Raw genomic sequence first — 12,463 nt, 5'->3', positions numbered from 1 at the left:
ATTCTTTTGGTGTGGAAGTAGTAGAGGTGCCATCTCTGATCACTAATAAATCCATCAGCTTTGAAGGTTTTCCTGCTCACTTCTACTGAACTGTTAGTATATGTGACAGCCCATAGTTCTGTCACAATGAATTGTTCCCTGTGGAAAGGTGGCAGCTTGGGAAAGTGACAACTTAATGGAAGTTAAAACCCGGTAATGGCAGCCTGTGGAGGAAGAAGGCCATTCAGAGCAAGTATCCCAGTGTTTGAGTATATCTCTTTGCACTGCTAGATCCAGGTGAGATATCGCAGCTTTCTGGAATAGTGTATTTATGAGAAATATAATCTAGTGAACTCAAAAGATTTGGTGTGTCTACCTCTATGTTCTAAAGGATAACCATCTTTTGAAATACCTTTATGCCAAGGTTATATAAACAGACATGTTCACCTTCCAAATAAAAGAAAGGTAAGCATTATGCCTAATCTTGTAGAGGGCATAGGGAATGGCCTTGAAGGACAGGAGGAAGAACTGCTAGCAAGGCAATAGCCAGATAAGGGGGGCTTGAGCCCAGGCAAGAAACTAACTTGAGAAAACATCTCAGACAGCCCCCTCCCTAGTTCACATAAAGATAAAGACAGGAAGGGAGGGGAGAAACACATTTAGACTTGCAAGATTCTGTTCCAATAGCTGTTACAATAACAGTAGTCCTGACCTATATGAGATTGGTTTCTTAGTCTGGTCTACCTTGTAGGGCTGACAATTCTGGAGGGCTCTGTAAGTCATTGAGGAACAGGAATTCATGAACAGGAATTATGGAACCCAACACAGGAAACCCATTAGTCTTAACTTAAGAAGTAATGTCCTGTGTATGAGTTGAGTCAAGTAAGGTTTTTGATCTGGGGAGGAGATTCTGTTTCCCCCCATATTACGTACATTATTTTTTCAAAGTAAGTCTGATCTATACTGTATGCATCCCATACTTATTTTATATCAGGAATTCCCATCCCAAAATTCTGAGAAGGCTCAGAATGAGTGGAAATGCAAAAAAGGCAAACCATTTATTGCTTCTCCTCTTGATTCTGGAAATGAACATTTAGTAAGCTGTTATCAACATGTCCCATGACTATCTGATTCCAGGAACTAAAGATGGAAGGATCTGAGTCAGATAGATCTGGGAAAATGAAATAATCCATTTTTATTCATCAAAGAATAAGACAGTACAAAGAACAATCAAAAATCACATATTTGACCGGTGTCCTTTGGAGTGTCATGTCTCAGCCAGGACCCTAGGAATTATCCAAATGATATTGCAAGATATAATATCTGCCCAAACAAGGTAGTTTGCTTTTCGTTTTTGCAAATCTGCAGTTGATATAACTGAAATCAACTCAAATCAGTCTTTATTAAAGTCATAATCAGCATAGATATTGCTGTAATATTTAGTTCATATTTAGAAATTATTTAACCTGTTTGTTATTTTGCCTAATCCACCAATATCTATAAGGATGACTTTTCCATTATCTACCCATTTTTGCTATTTCCCCCCCTATTTTTTCCCTTGATTCTGCTATCCCTGGGTATCACCACATCTACCCAAAACTTTTTTTTCTTTTCAACTATTGGTATATCTGGGGGAACTGACTGCCAGTTTTTATATAAAAATCCTATCAAATCTTCATCATTTTCAACATTTTTTTTTCCAAATTACGATCAAACTAAATTTGGAAAGCTTGTGAATTATAATTTTGGTGAAGATTTCAATGGTGCATAGTGACTACTCTGTCATGATATTGTTTATAGCCAGTCTCAGCAATTTTGCTACATCCACTTATTATTGATCCATGATTTCATCTTTTTCTTTACAAAGTTTGAATTTACTGCTAAATTTTTGCTACATCCACTTATTATTGATCCATGATTTCATCTTTTTCTTTACAAAGTTTGAATTTACTGCTATTTGATACACGTCAATTCTTTAAGTTCATCGCATTTGCTTGTAATGCTTGTTCTGAAGCTGCAAAAATTAATCCTTCTGGTGGTACAAGTTTCTAACGGTTACCAATTACTAGTTTTGTCCACTCCGTTTTCATTTTCTTTTATGAAATGGCCTTGCAATGGATTATTATTGTTGTTATTATTTGATCATCAGCAGTCTTCCTCCACCTTAGAAGCATCTGTATATGTTGGTTTTGAACCATACACCTCACTTTAACCTTCATTGCCTGGAAATTATCATAGTTAGTTTATGACCCTGGGGCTTCAGGCTGGAGAAGACTAATCAGGATCTTCTAATTTGCACTAGGATAAAGTTACAGAAAGTTCTCTAGAAGCCGCCTTGTATTCTATGATCAGATTCGGCAGGCTGTATGGGGAGTCCTCACTTAATCTCCACTGGTTCAGCAACTGTTTGAAGTTACGACGGCACTAAACAAAGGGTACTTACAACGGGTCCTCATCGTTGCGGCCATCACAGCATCCCTGTGGTCATGTGATCACGATTCAGGTGCTCGGCAACTGGCTCACGATAATGGCACTGCAGCATCCTGCAGTCACATGATTGCCATTTGCGACTTTCACTGCTGGCTTCCAACAAGCAAACTCAATGGGGAAGCTGGCAGAAGGTCACAGATGGCAATCACGCGACCATGGGACACTGCGACCACATGGGATTTGCCTAATGATGGCAACTGGGACTGCTGGAACTGTCATTGTAGATCAGTGTGGTCACGCCTTACGACCGTGTTGCTTAGTGACAGAGTTCCTGGTCCCAATTACCTTTGGTAAGTGAGGACTACCTGTAAAATGGTCCAGTGGACAATCTGCTCTGGGGACAAAATGCTACATATTACATCCCAATTAAGTTTGTCACTGAGAAAGAATTGTGCGTAGATTCCCTAAAATCCAACACCTAAATGAAGACCCTTATTATCCTTCTACCCCAGATCTTTAAAAACTAAATGAAGAACCATTCCCAGGAGTTAACCTATCTGAAACAGAAAATTATTAGTCCTTTCAGACAACCAAAATGTTGGTCTTTAAGACAACTGAGGCCTGAAAGTTTATTCTTGCTTCTATAGCTACTGTGGTATTCAGTTTCTTTTCCCAGCTCCTCCCTTAGTCTATTATTTAAAGCAAAGTAATAACATTAATGGGAAGAGAACTGATTAATTACTAATTTCCTTTTTGTGGAATGTAAGAGTCCATCACTGCTCTGCTGGACAACTTTCTATCTGCAAAGCTATGGATAATTCACTATATTATCTCCCAAAGATAAATTGTGAAATATAGTTTATTTCTTGGCATGGAAGTAAAACAGCACGTATGATTGTGACCCAGCTCTGTTGACCCAATGATGTTTAGCCAGATAGATTCATAACTCCTGGTGGAATCCGCTGCAGTTAGAGATATTGAACTTTTACTGATGTTATTCTAAATCAATATTTGCATACCCCCAAAGCAAGCACATCGTTATTCGTTGTATTACAATTACAAGATCTGCTGTAGATCCAGATGAGTAAAATTTGGTTTCTCTCCGTTCCTCATTTTTTCAACCGTAACATCAGTTTATGATTTTAGCTCACACAAAAATCTATGGGTATTGTCTTATTGTGTCTGTTAAGATAAATGTGGGCTAAATCCCACATAGATTTACATCCAAGGAGTCAAAGCAATGAAATATGAACTGCTATTCCCATGAAGGCTTCAGATTATATTCAGCATTCTTAAGATGGGATAAAAGGTTACCATAGCTTTTTTGGCAAACAAAGGTGAGCAGTATAGCCTGTCTTCTTCTTCAACTGCTCCTTAAATTAATCTGCATGGCTCTTCTAACTTTTTTGGATGTGCAAGTCTGTGATCATATACTCTACATTCATATTTTCTGATATGAACTAAGTTAACACACACACACACCCTTTTTTTTTTAATCACACTGTACTTCCAACTGAACATAAAAGCTTGCATTTCAAAATATTGTTCCCAGGTACATAGAACTGAGTTTCCTTATTTTTTCAGAAAAGTTCTGACGTTATTTTTATGGGCTGGGTGCAGGCTACTTTAATTCTGGTCAGTGACGCAGGGCACAATAGAAAACAAGCAATCGTATTAAAAATTCCTCTCCTTCAATACCATTTGCTCCCATTCAACATTTGATAGATTTAGTCAATTTCACTACAATCCTGAAGGTATATATTTATTCCAATCCCCCTATCGTTCTGAAAATGTCTTTTTTTTTTTTTTTGAAAGAGATAAAACCTGCCGTTGTTTTTGACCTACTAAAATGCATTCCCCATGATTCTTCAAGATGCAGAGGCAAACTTTTTGGGGTTAGGGGGTTCATTTGGAATTTTGATGGATATATATGTATATACTTAGAAATAAACATTATTGATCCAGGGAGCCTGACAAGGGGGAGTCTAAAGGTACATTGTCTATTCCTGTTATGGAGAAATCCCAACGGCTGAAGTGCTTTTATTTCTATTAATGAGTGTATCCTTTTAAGGATCAGTGTAAGGCTTTTCTTTCCATAAAAACAACTGGCATAAAACTGGTTTATCCATTTACTGTGAGAAGGTATCCGTTTGACCACAATAAGAAACAGCATCATGGACTAAAAAGGATTCCTGGTTGGAACCAGCATGGTCCTTCATAAGACCTTGTACAGAAATTAGATTAAAATTGGTTCCTTCTATCCAAAGATTGCTTTTAAAATCTGTATCTGACTTGTTAATTACCTAGCATTCTTTCTTTAATTAATAAATGGAGAAATTTGCTGAGCTCTGCAATGGGCTTTTTTTCAGGGAGGGAATAAAAAAGACTTTTAATCGTTTTTAATAAAATTATATAGAAAAAGAAAAAGAGCCCCTAAGATTAATTGCAAGATAGTCTAAGCAATATTATGATTATCCTGATAAGGCACACTTTTTCTTTTCTTTTTTTCCTGCCCCATAATTTCTCCCTCCTTAAATACGTGCCCATAATGAAAAACTCAATTTCTAAATAGCATAATGCATCTCCACTGAGTTTTAAAAAGTGCTTTATCACTGCTGCTATACTTTTGACAACCAAAAACTATTAATCACTGTAGAGGCATGAATATTGATGTATGTATGAATGTTGATCTTCATCTACTCACGTCAGCTATTAGGAATCTCCTTAAATATAGCTGATTCCATGTGAATATGTGAAAGATTACCCTGAAATTAATTTTCAAAGAAAGAAAATTATGAACACAGGACAAGTGTGTTGAAGTCCTGTGCAAGAAGAAATATTTCTTTAAGCCATGTATAATCAACCTGTGGAATAGGCTAGTTCAGGTTGCTTCAAAAAAGGAAAAGACCAGTTCTTAGAGGAGATATCTATCAATGGCAGCTAGTTTTGAATAATGACTGCTTCCACCAAGGATGGGGCAATCTACCTGTATAAAGTACGTGGAGAGGAAGCATTAATGGAAAGGGAGAGGTGACTTGATCTCTTATTTGTGGGCTTCCGTGATGTTTCTGGTCAGTCTAGGCCAGACCCAGCAGGATTCTTGTTATGTTCTCATACAGGGTCCAACTTGACCTCCTTTCAAACATAGGGTTGTCAATGACAGCTGAAACTAGTCCTGGAATACATATATGTGACACAGGTGTAAGTGTGCCAGGAGCCCTAGACAGGCCCATGAAGATTCCTGATGAAGATAGACTTAATAACAGCATTGCCTATAAAATAAGACACCCCATTTCATTTTCAAAATTAATTGATTCTCACCTACCTACACAAGCCATTCTTTCTCTTCATGCAAACTACTCTTACACACAAACATACCAAATACACAAATACACAGGCACACATGTGTTTATGTCCTGCTTTTGAGCAGAAACAGCAACAAGAAGAGTTAGGGTGGAGATGGGATGGAAAGGAAGGGGTCACTGCTCTGGGTGAGAAGGGAAGAGAAGAAAATAGAAGCAAATGGTCAAAGGAAAAGTTAACTGGGCAGAGAAGGAAAGAGAAAAGGGATTCAAACTCACTTGACAAAAAGCCCCTCCCAAACATCAGCTCATCTTCAAGATACTCTTCAAAGGCATCCTGGCTTTTAGCAAGGAAGTCTGCTGCCAAGTAATTAGCCCTCAATGAACAATTATTTGAGAAACAATCTTGCCTCCTTGTGTGGAAAATAGAGTAGTTAGGAGAAACGTCTCTTTGCTAAAATCCGTTAATAAAATCCGAATAGTTTTTAACATGAGCTTCAAAGGGGCGTGCTTGGATCTGTCTTGGGAAAAATTTGGGAGGGAGCAGGGATTAACACCAGGATTAACACCAGACAAAAACAATCAAGCAGTAAACAACAGCCTAATCTAGGAACTACCAAGGAAAAAACCCCACCAACCCTGGCAGGGCAAGCTACTTATAGAGAGAGCAAACCCCACTCCCTTCTAGCACTGAAGTTGTTACCTAGCTGGGTAACGAAACGTTTGCAAGAAAACAACCAAGCTCAGAGAACCCCAAGGACTCCACGGGTACCATTCTGGATCCCAATCTGATTTTGAGCTTTCATTTTTATAGGGACCCGTGGAGAGTCAGCATAGCAACGCATGTGTGAACAAATAAAGGTTTGCCTAAATTAATAGCGGAGCAGAACTCAAGACAGCAGCATCTGCATTTCTTCTGCAGATAATACTTTTTGTGTTTTGAAGCTATGCACAGTTAGAATAATTGGTCTAAAATACAGATTTTATGGGGCATTTCTTTAAAAAGTATTTCATTGGAAACTGGGCAGAGTGACATCTATACATGCATACATACATGCATTCATACATACTTACAAGACACCCACCTATAGATTTTGAAAGTGACAAGAGTTTTGAAATGAGTTCTGGAATATCAATACAGAAAAGTCTGTGTGCAGCCTTACAGTCAAATCCATTGTGTGAAGAAGATGCACAATTTTTAAAGAGAGGACATTTTTTAAAAGAAATGTATTTCAGTCATAGATCAGCATACAACTAATAACATAACAATCACTCTAAAATAGAAATAAAAATTTAAAAATCACATTGATAGAATAAAATAAGGTAAAGGTAAAATTATTAACATCAAATTACAAAGTACAGGAATTAAAACCTGAGAGACACCTATAAAATTACAATCAGTTTTTAAATGAAGAATCTAAATGCTATAGATAACTAAGACAGATAACTATAAAAGGACCTAAGTTATACTAGGATTTGTAAAACATTACAAGAATATAAAGCTGTGCTAACTTATATTAAGTCTAACACTTGCTAAACAAATATTTTCAACAGCTATATGCTCTTTGTGGTATGTCCTGCTTTTTTTAAAAAAAAAAACTTTTGTGTGTGTGTGTTTGTGTGTCTCAGTTTTGAGCCTATTTCTAGTTAAACTGTGAGTTATCTACTTTATATCTGGGTTCCCACATTGCCCAAAGCCATGAGGTAATTTATCTGTCTTTGACTAGTGCATTGCATGAACCCAGTCCTTGTAGACTGTAACCTTTGGTTAATGGCTTGAAGCAAAGTGTGAATTTAGCCAATTGTGGCTTATTCAACAAGCAATAATTAAAGAGTGGCTTAATGTGATTTGTGAAGTCAGCGAATGTGTTTTTTTTTTTTTAATAAGGTATATCATTCTCCTAGATTATTGTGTTTTAATTTATCCACTTCTTTGTCCAGTGTCCCAGAAGCTCCATTCAAATGCTGTTTCTGGCTAAGCTTTGAGTGACTCTTCATATCTTGATTACTTTTATTCTTTCCAGTAAGGACTTAAACTCAGATTTATCATGAAGGCAACCTTGATTGCCTTGTTAAATGACATGTAACCTCACCACAGAGGGGAAGTTTAGCTGTGTGTTAACTTCTAGAACTCTCAATGGTGTTGAAAGACTTAGCCGGAAATGGATAGAAGAAAAGGAGATGTTTGAGGAGAGCGTAACAGTGGACTGTTGGATGAGATGCTAGAGAGACAGCCTTGGAAGAAAAAGAAGAAAGAAGATGTGCTATGTTCCGTGAGTGGAACCCAAGGAACAGAGAAGGAAGTCCTCTTTCCTAAAGGAGAAAAGAAGGAGAGGGATGCAAGGTCTCCTTCCTGACCTTAGAGGCAGGACAGGAACTGGTGGAAGAAGGGGATGGGGTTAAGGCCAAGACGTAGTGAAGGAAGGAAAATCCTTCCTTGGAGTCCCTTCTGTTAGCCCTTCCAGGTAGCCCAGACAAGAAGCACAACCAGTACTAACTCTATCTTTATTGTAAGGTTACATTAACAGAAACTTGCAAGTCTGAAAGTATTTCTCCCCTCCTCTCCTTTTACTCTCTGGAAAACTAGGGAGGGTCCCTTCTGGAATGTTTCCCACCACCACCCTCCTCTGTGTAAACACATGGAAAAATGTTACACTTTTGTGGCTTCAGTTGTTGGCCTTGTATCGGGCATCTTGGCGTACTAGGAATTAACATAACATTTGATACTCATTCAAAATATTGACCACCCACTGTTGTTTGATCACAGATTCAACCGTAGGTTTTTCTTTGGATGTCTCCAAAAATATTACCCCTTTCTGCTTCAAAAGTTGTTAGCCATTGCCTGTCCAGTGCCATTTTCCTCAGGGAGTGGGGTGGATTATTTATTGTAATATACAATTATAACACAAATTGATTTACTTAAAAAAATCACACAGAGAGAGACACTCTTTTCTCTAATACACACACTGAACCTCATATCCACACTACTGTGGAATGGTCATCTGGATTCTCTTTGATGAATTTGTGTTGTTTTTAGATATGGAAGCAAAAAACATCCAAGGGGAGATATCGTTCTTTAGTTGTAGGTTTTTACATTTACCTTCATCTAAGCTGGATAATGGCATGATCCGTTCAAAACAAATAAGTCAATTCCTACCAATTCTTAACCATCTCACCCTTAAGCAGCTAACCTTTGAACCACATGGGGAACAATTTATTCAGTTTGTAGGTGGAGGGGAACAGCCCAGAATTAATCTAACCACCTTGATATTGAATGTGATGGTATGATTACATGGCTAAACATGAGAAGCAGAAGAATAATGTAGCTTAGCTCCTGCTTGGCACATAATTTAGAGGATATGTCTATTTGCCATGATACATATGTAATCAGAAGGAAAATACCAGGTTCTAGAGCAAGTACTGGGAACAATAGGTTATATCTGTTGGCTGAGATCTTAAACTAGGCAAGCTATTCGTGTGTTCAACTAGGGTTATTCTTATGTCCATGCTGTAATACTGCGGAAACAATCATTTTGTCCTTTGTGTGTGTGTGTGATTTTCTTCCCTTTCATTTTCAAATCAAATCTTTGTTACAGCCATAGACCAGCATAAGTCCTACATGGCGCAGGGCCAGATTACTTGAGGGACCGCCGCTCCCTAAGGGTATCTGCCCATCCTCCTCCATCAAGGTGGGTGCAATCCAGGTCCCCTCCCTTAAATGTTGCCCTCTCATGGGACCTCAGAGACGCGTCTTCTCAGTGGCCACCCCAGACCTTTTGGAATAGCCTTCCATCTGAGATCAGGGGGATCCCTACCCTTTTAGCCTTCTGGAGGACTGTGAAGACCTGGCTCTTCCCCCAAGCATCGGGCTAGGATGGGAGTTGGTCTGGTGACTGGGGAGAAGGGTAACTTTGTTTTTAATTACGTTTTATGGATTCTTGTGAGCCATCTAGAGTTGTCGTATGAGATAGGCAACCATATACAGTAAGTCCTGATAAATAAACAAATATATAAATTATAAGAAAGGTGGGGTACAGTCATTAAGAAAGCATAAAGGATACGTCAAGAGTAAAAATAAAAATTTGAAAAAATTATGAAAAGCTAGAAGATATAAAAGATGTATGCATTAAAAACAAGTATATATAAAAATCTAAAATCTAAAAGAACAGGTAGGAGCGTTAGATGGGTGTAGGGAAGCGTAAAAGGTTAGTATGTGGAAGACTCTAATGTGATGAACTAGGTGTTCATTAAATCTAGTTTCTAGTACAGGTCATCATCCGGCAAATTTTGACACTGCTGCACAGAACCTAACTACATTGCAGAGTTGGTAACTGAAAGCAGCAGGGAGGTGTAAAATTGTCCTGTGCACCCTGGACGTTTATGCAGTAATGGTGAGAAGAGGCTAGTATGAATGTCTCTGTAGTACAGGCACTGGAGAAGCACACGGTCTGTTGTTGCTTCCTTTCATCTGAATGCTGAAATAGAAGAAACCCAGAATTCAAGAGAAATGCAAAGGTCATTTTGCTTTTAATATGTCCGTAAAATGTTCTACTTTTATTTTTATTTTTTTGTGCCTTTGAGTCATTGTTGACTCCTGGCGACTGCCTGGACTAGTCCTTGCAGTTTTCTTGGCAAGATTTTTGGAAGTGGTTTTCCCTTGTCTCCTCCTTCCTAGGGCTGAGAGAGAGGGACTGTCCCAAAGTCACCCAGCTGGGTTTGTGGACTAGAAGAGGGACTAGAACTCACGGTCTCCTGGTTTCTAGCTCAGTGCCTTAACCGTTGCCAAGATTGAGAAACACTGCACTAGACCAACCTGGCTCTCTAACCTTTTAATATGCCCTTAATGAAATAAACGTTCCATATTCAAATATACAATCGCAACGTGTGCAAGTAAAACATATTGCACTCAGGAAGGGAGCAAGAGTGTACAAAAGCAGGAAATAACCTTTTACGGAAGGTAGTACAACACATTAAAGATGAAGCACAATTCTTTCCACATCGTAATACTTTCAGAAAACCCAGAGGCCAGTGAACCAAAGCCAATGTTCTGTGCCAAAGAACCAGATGCTCACCCCTCCAAAACCACTTTTACAGCTTGGCATCTGGGGCTTGCAATCGTTATCCAAAGTGGAGGGAAGACCTGGGTAGCCCCACAGCATTTCTGGGAGGGTATGAATTGCTTTTTTGTTCTCTGTGGCTATTTTTGACGATAGCACAGGTGGATTTGAAGCTCCCTTCCTGTGAAGCTTGCTCAGATTGGAAGGGAACAAGCAGTTTGTTTTGCTTCCACTTTCTTTTAACTCACTGCAGTCCGAACCATCCATTTTATGTCTTATGACCAGGCAGAAATGGAAAAGCCAAATCCAAGCCCTGTGGAAAGGCAGCAGCAGGCCCACAGCTCCTAATTCTGGCCCAGTGGACCCAGATCTTGGAGCAGAGTTTTACCCATCCAGCCCTCAAGAAGGCTGTTGTCTCCTCTGGAGGTCCAGAGAACAGGGAGGCTGAGGATTATGGAGTCCCACCAAGGAGCCCTTGACATAGACTGGTTTGGTCCTGGGAATCTGGGCTGATCTGTGACAGCCATGTTCAGCCAGAGCTTGAGAGCTTCTGGTGTTTAAGTTAGGGTTCTCTCAGTGCAATATGTTGCTGCAACAACCCTCCATTGCAGCTAGCCATTTATTTATTTATTTATTTATTTATTTATTCATTCATTCATTCATTCATTCATTCATTCATTCATTCATTTGATTTGATTTATTCTCCACCCATCTCCCCCCAATGGGGAACTCTGGGCAGCTCACAAAGTATATATAATCCGAACAGTGACAAACAATTACAAATCCTACCGTGCTATATATATTACACCATGTGACCAGCAATGGTCGCTAGGGGGTCATCCGGGCTTTTTCCTCCTCCGAAGATGTTTCTTACCGCTCACATTGATCGTCGCTCATGCCGGTTGCATTCGGAGTTCGGCCAGCACCGGTATTTTGTTCCCCCGCGCAGCACCGCCGGTTCCTCCCATCTAAACAGGAGTCCCCATTTATCTACTCGCAGATGGAATAGCTTTCAAACTGCTGGGTGAGCAGAAGCTAGGACAAGCTTTTCCATCTCTTGTCTTGCTTTTTGCTGACTTGGAACCCTCAACGCCTGACTGCTCCTGACAGGTCAATTGCTCTGTCCCGAGGAACATGGTGACTAGAGAGGATTCTGAGTCCCCTTGAATTAGGGCCCTATTGCATCACCATGCTCTCACCCGGCAGATTTATGACTTGAATTGTTTACAAACGTACTCCGGGGACAAGGTCCAGAACATCATGTTCCCAATATATGGCAGAGCTTCTCTCGGGATCTCTCTCGTTGGAAAGGCCACCTTATGCAAACTGCCAAGACCGTTCCCAGCCCTGCGAGAGACATTGAGAAATTCATGTTCCAAGGCCCTGTCAGTAAATGACCTGGCTTCCCATTTTAATTTCTCACAGTCATGGTTCCTCTGGTTTAAAATGTTGAAATAGGTATACATTGGCAGAAGTTGTAGTGATAAGACAACTGTGAATCTGATGCCCAAAGGTTGGGTGCAAAGTGAACATAGCTGGGTGTGAATCCACAGTGATAACTGCCACTAATGCAAAGTATCAATTATCCACAGTGTTTGGAAACCTAACAGCTACTTTGCCTCCTCCTCTTCCTTCTTCACACTTAACAGTAGGTTCACACTTCTAATATCATTTAGATTACACTTTTCAGACTCA

This window comes from Python bivittatus, unplaced genomic scaffold (genome assembly GCF_059951505.1).
Source record: "Python bivittatus isolate LINGU-HERP-01145 unplaced genomic scaffold, Pbiv_v1 ctg000030_np1212, whole genome shotgun sequence".
Taxonomy (NCBI): Eukaryota; Metazoa; Chordata; class Lepidosauria; order Squamata; family Pythonidae; genus Python; species Python bivittatus.
This window is presented reverse-complemented; position numbering follows the sequence as displayed.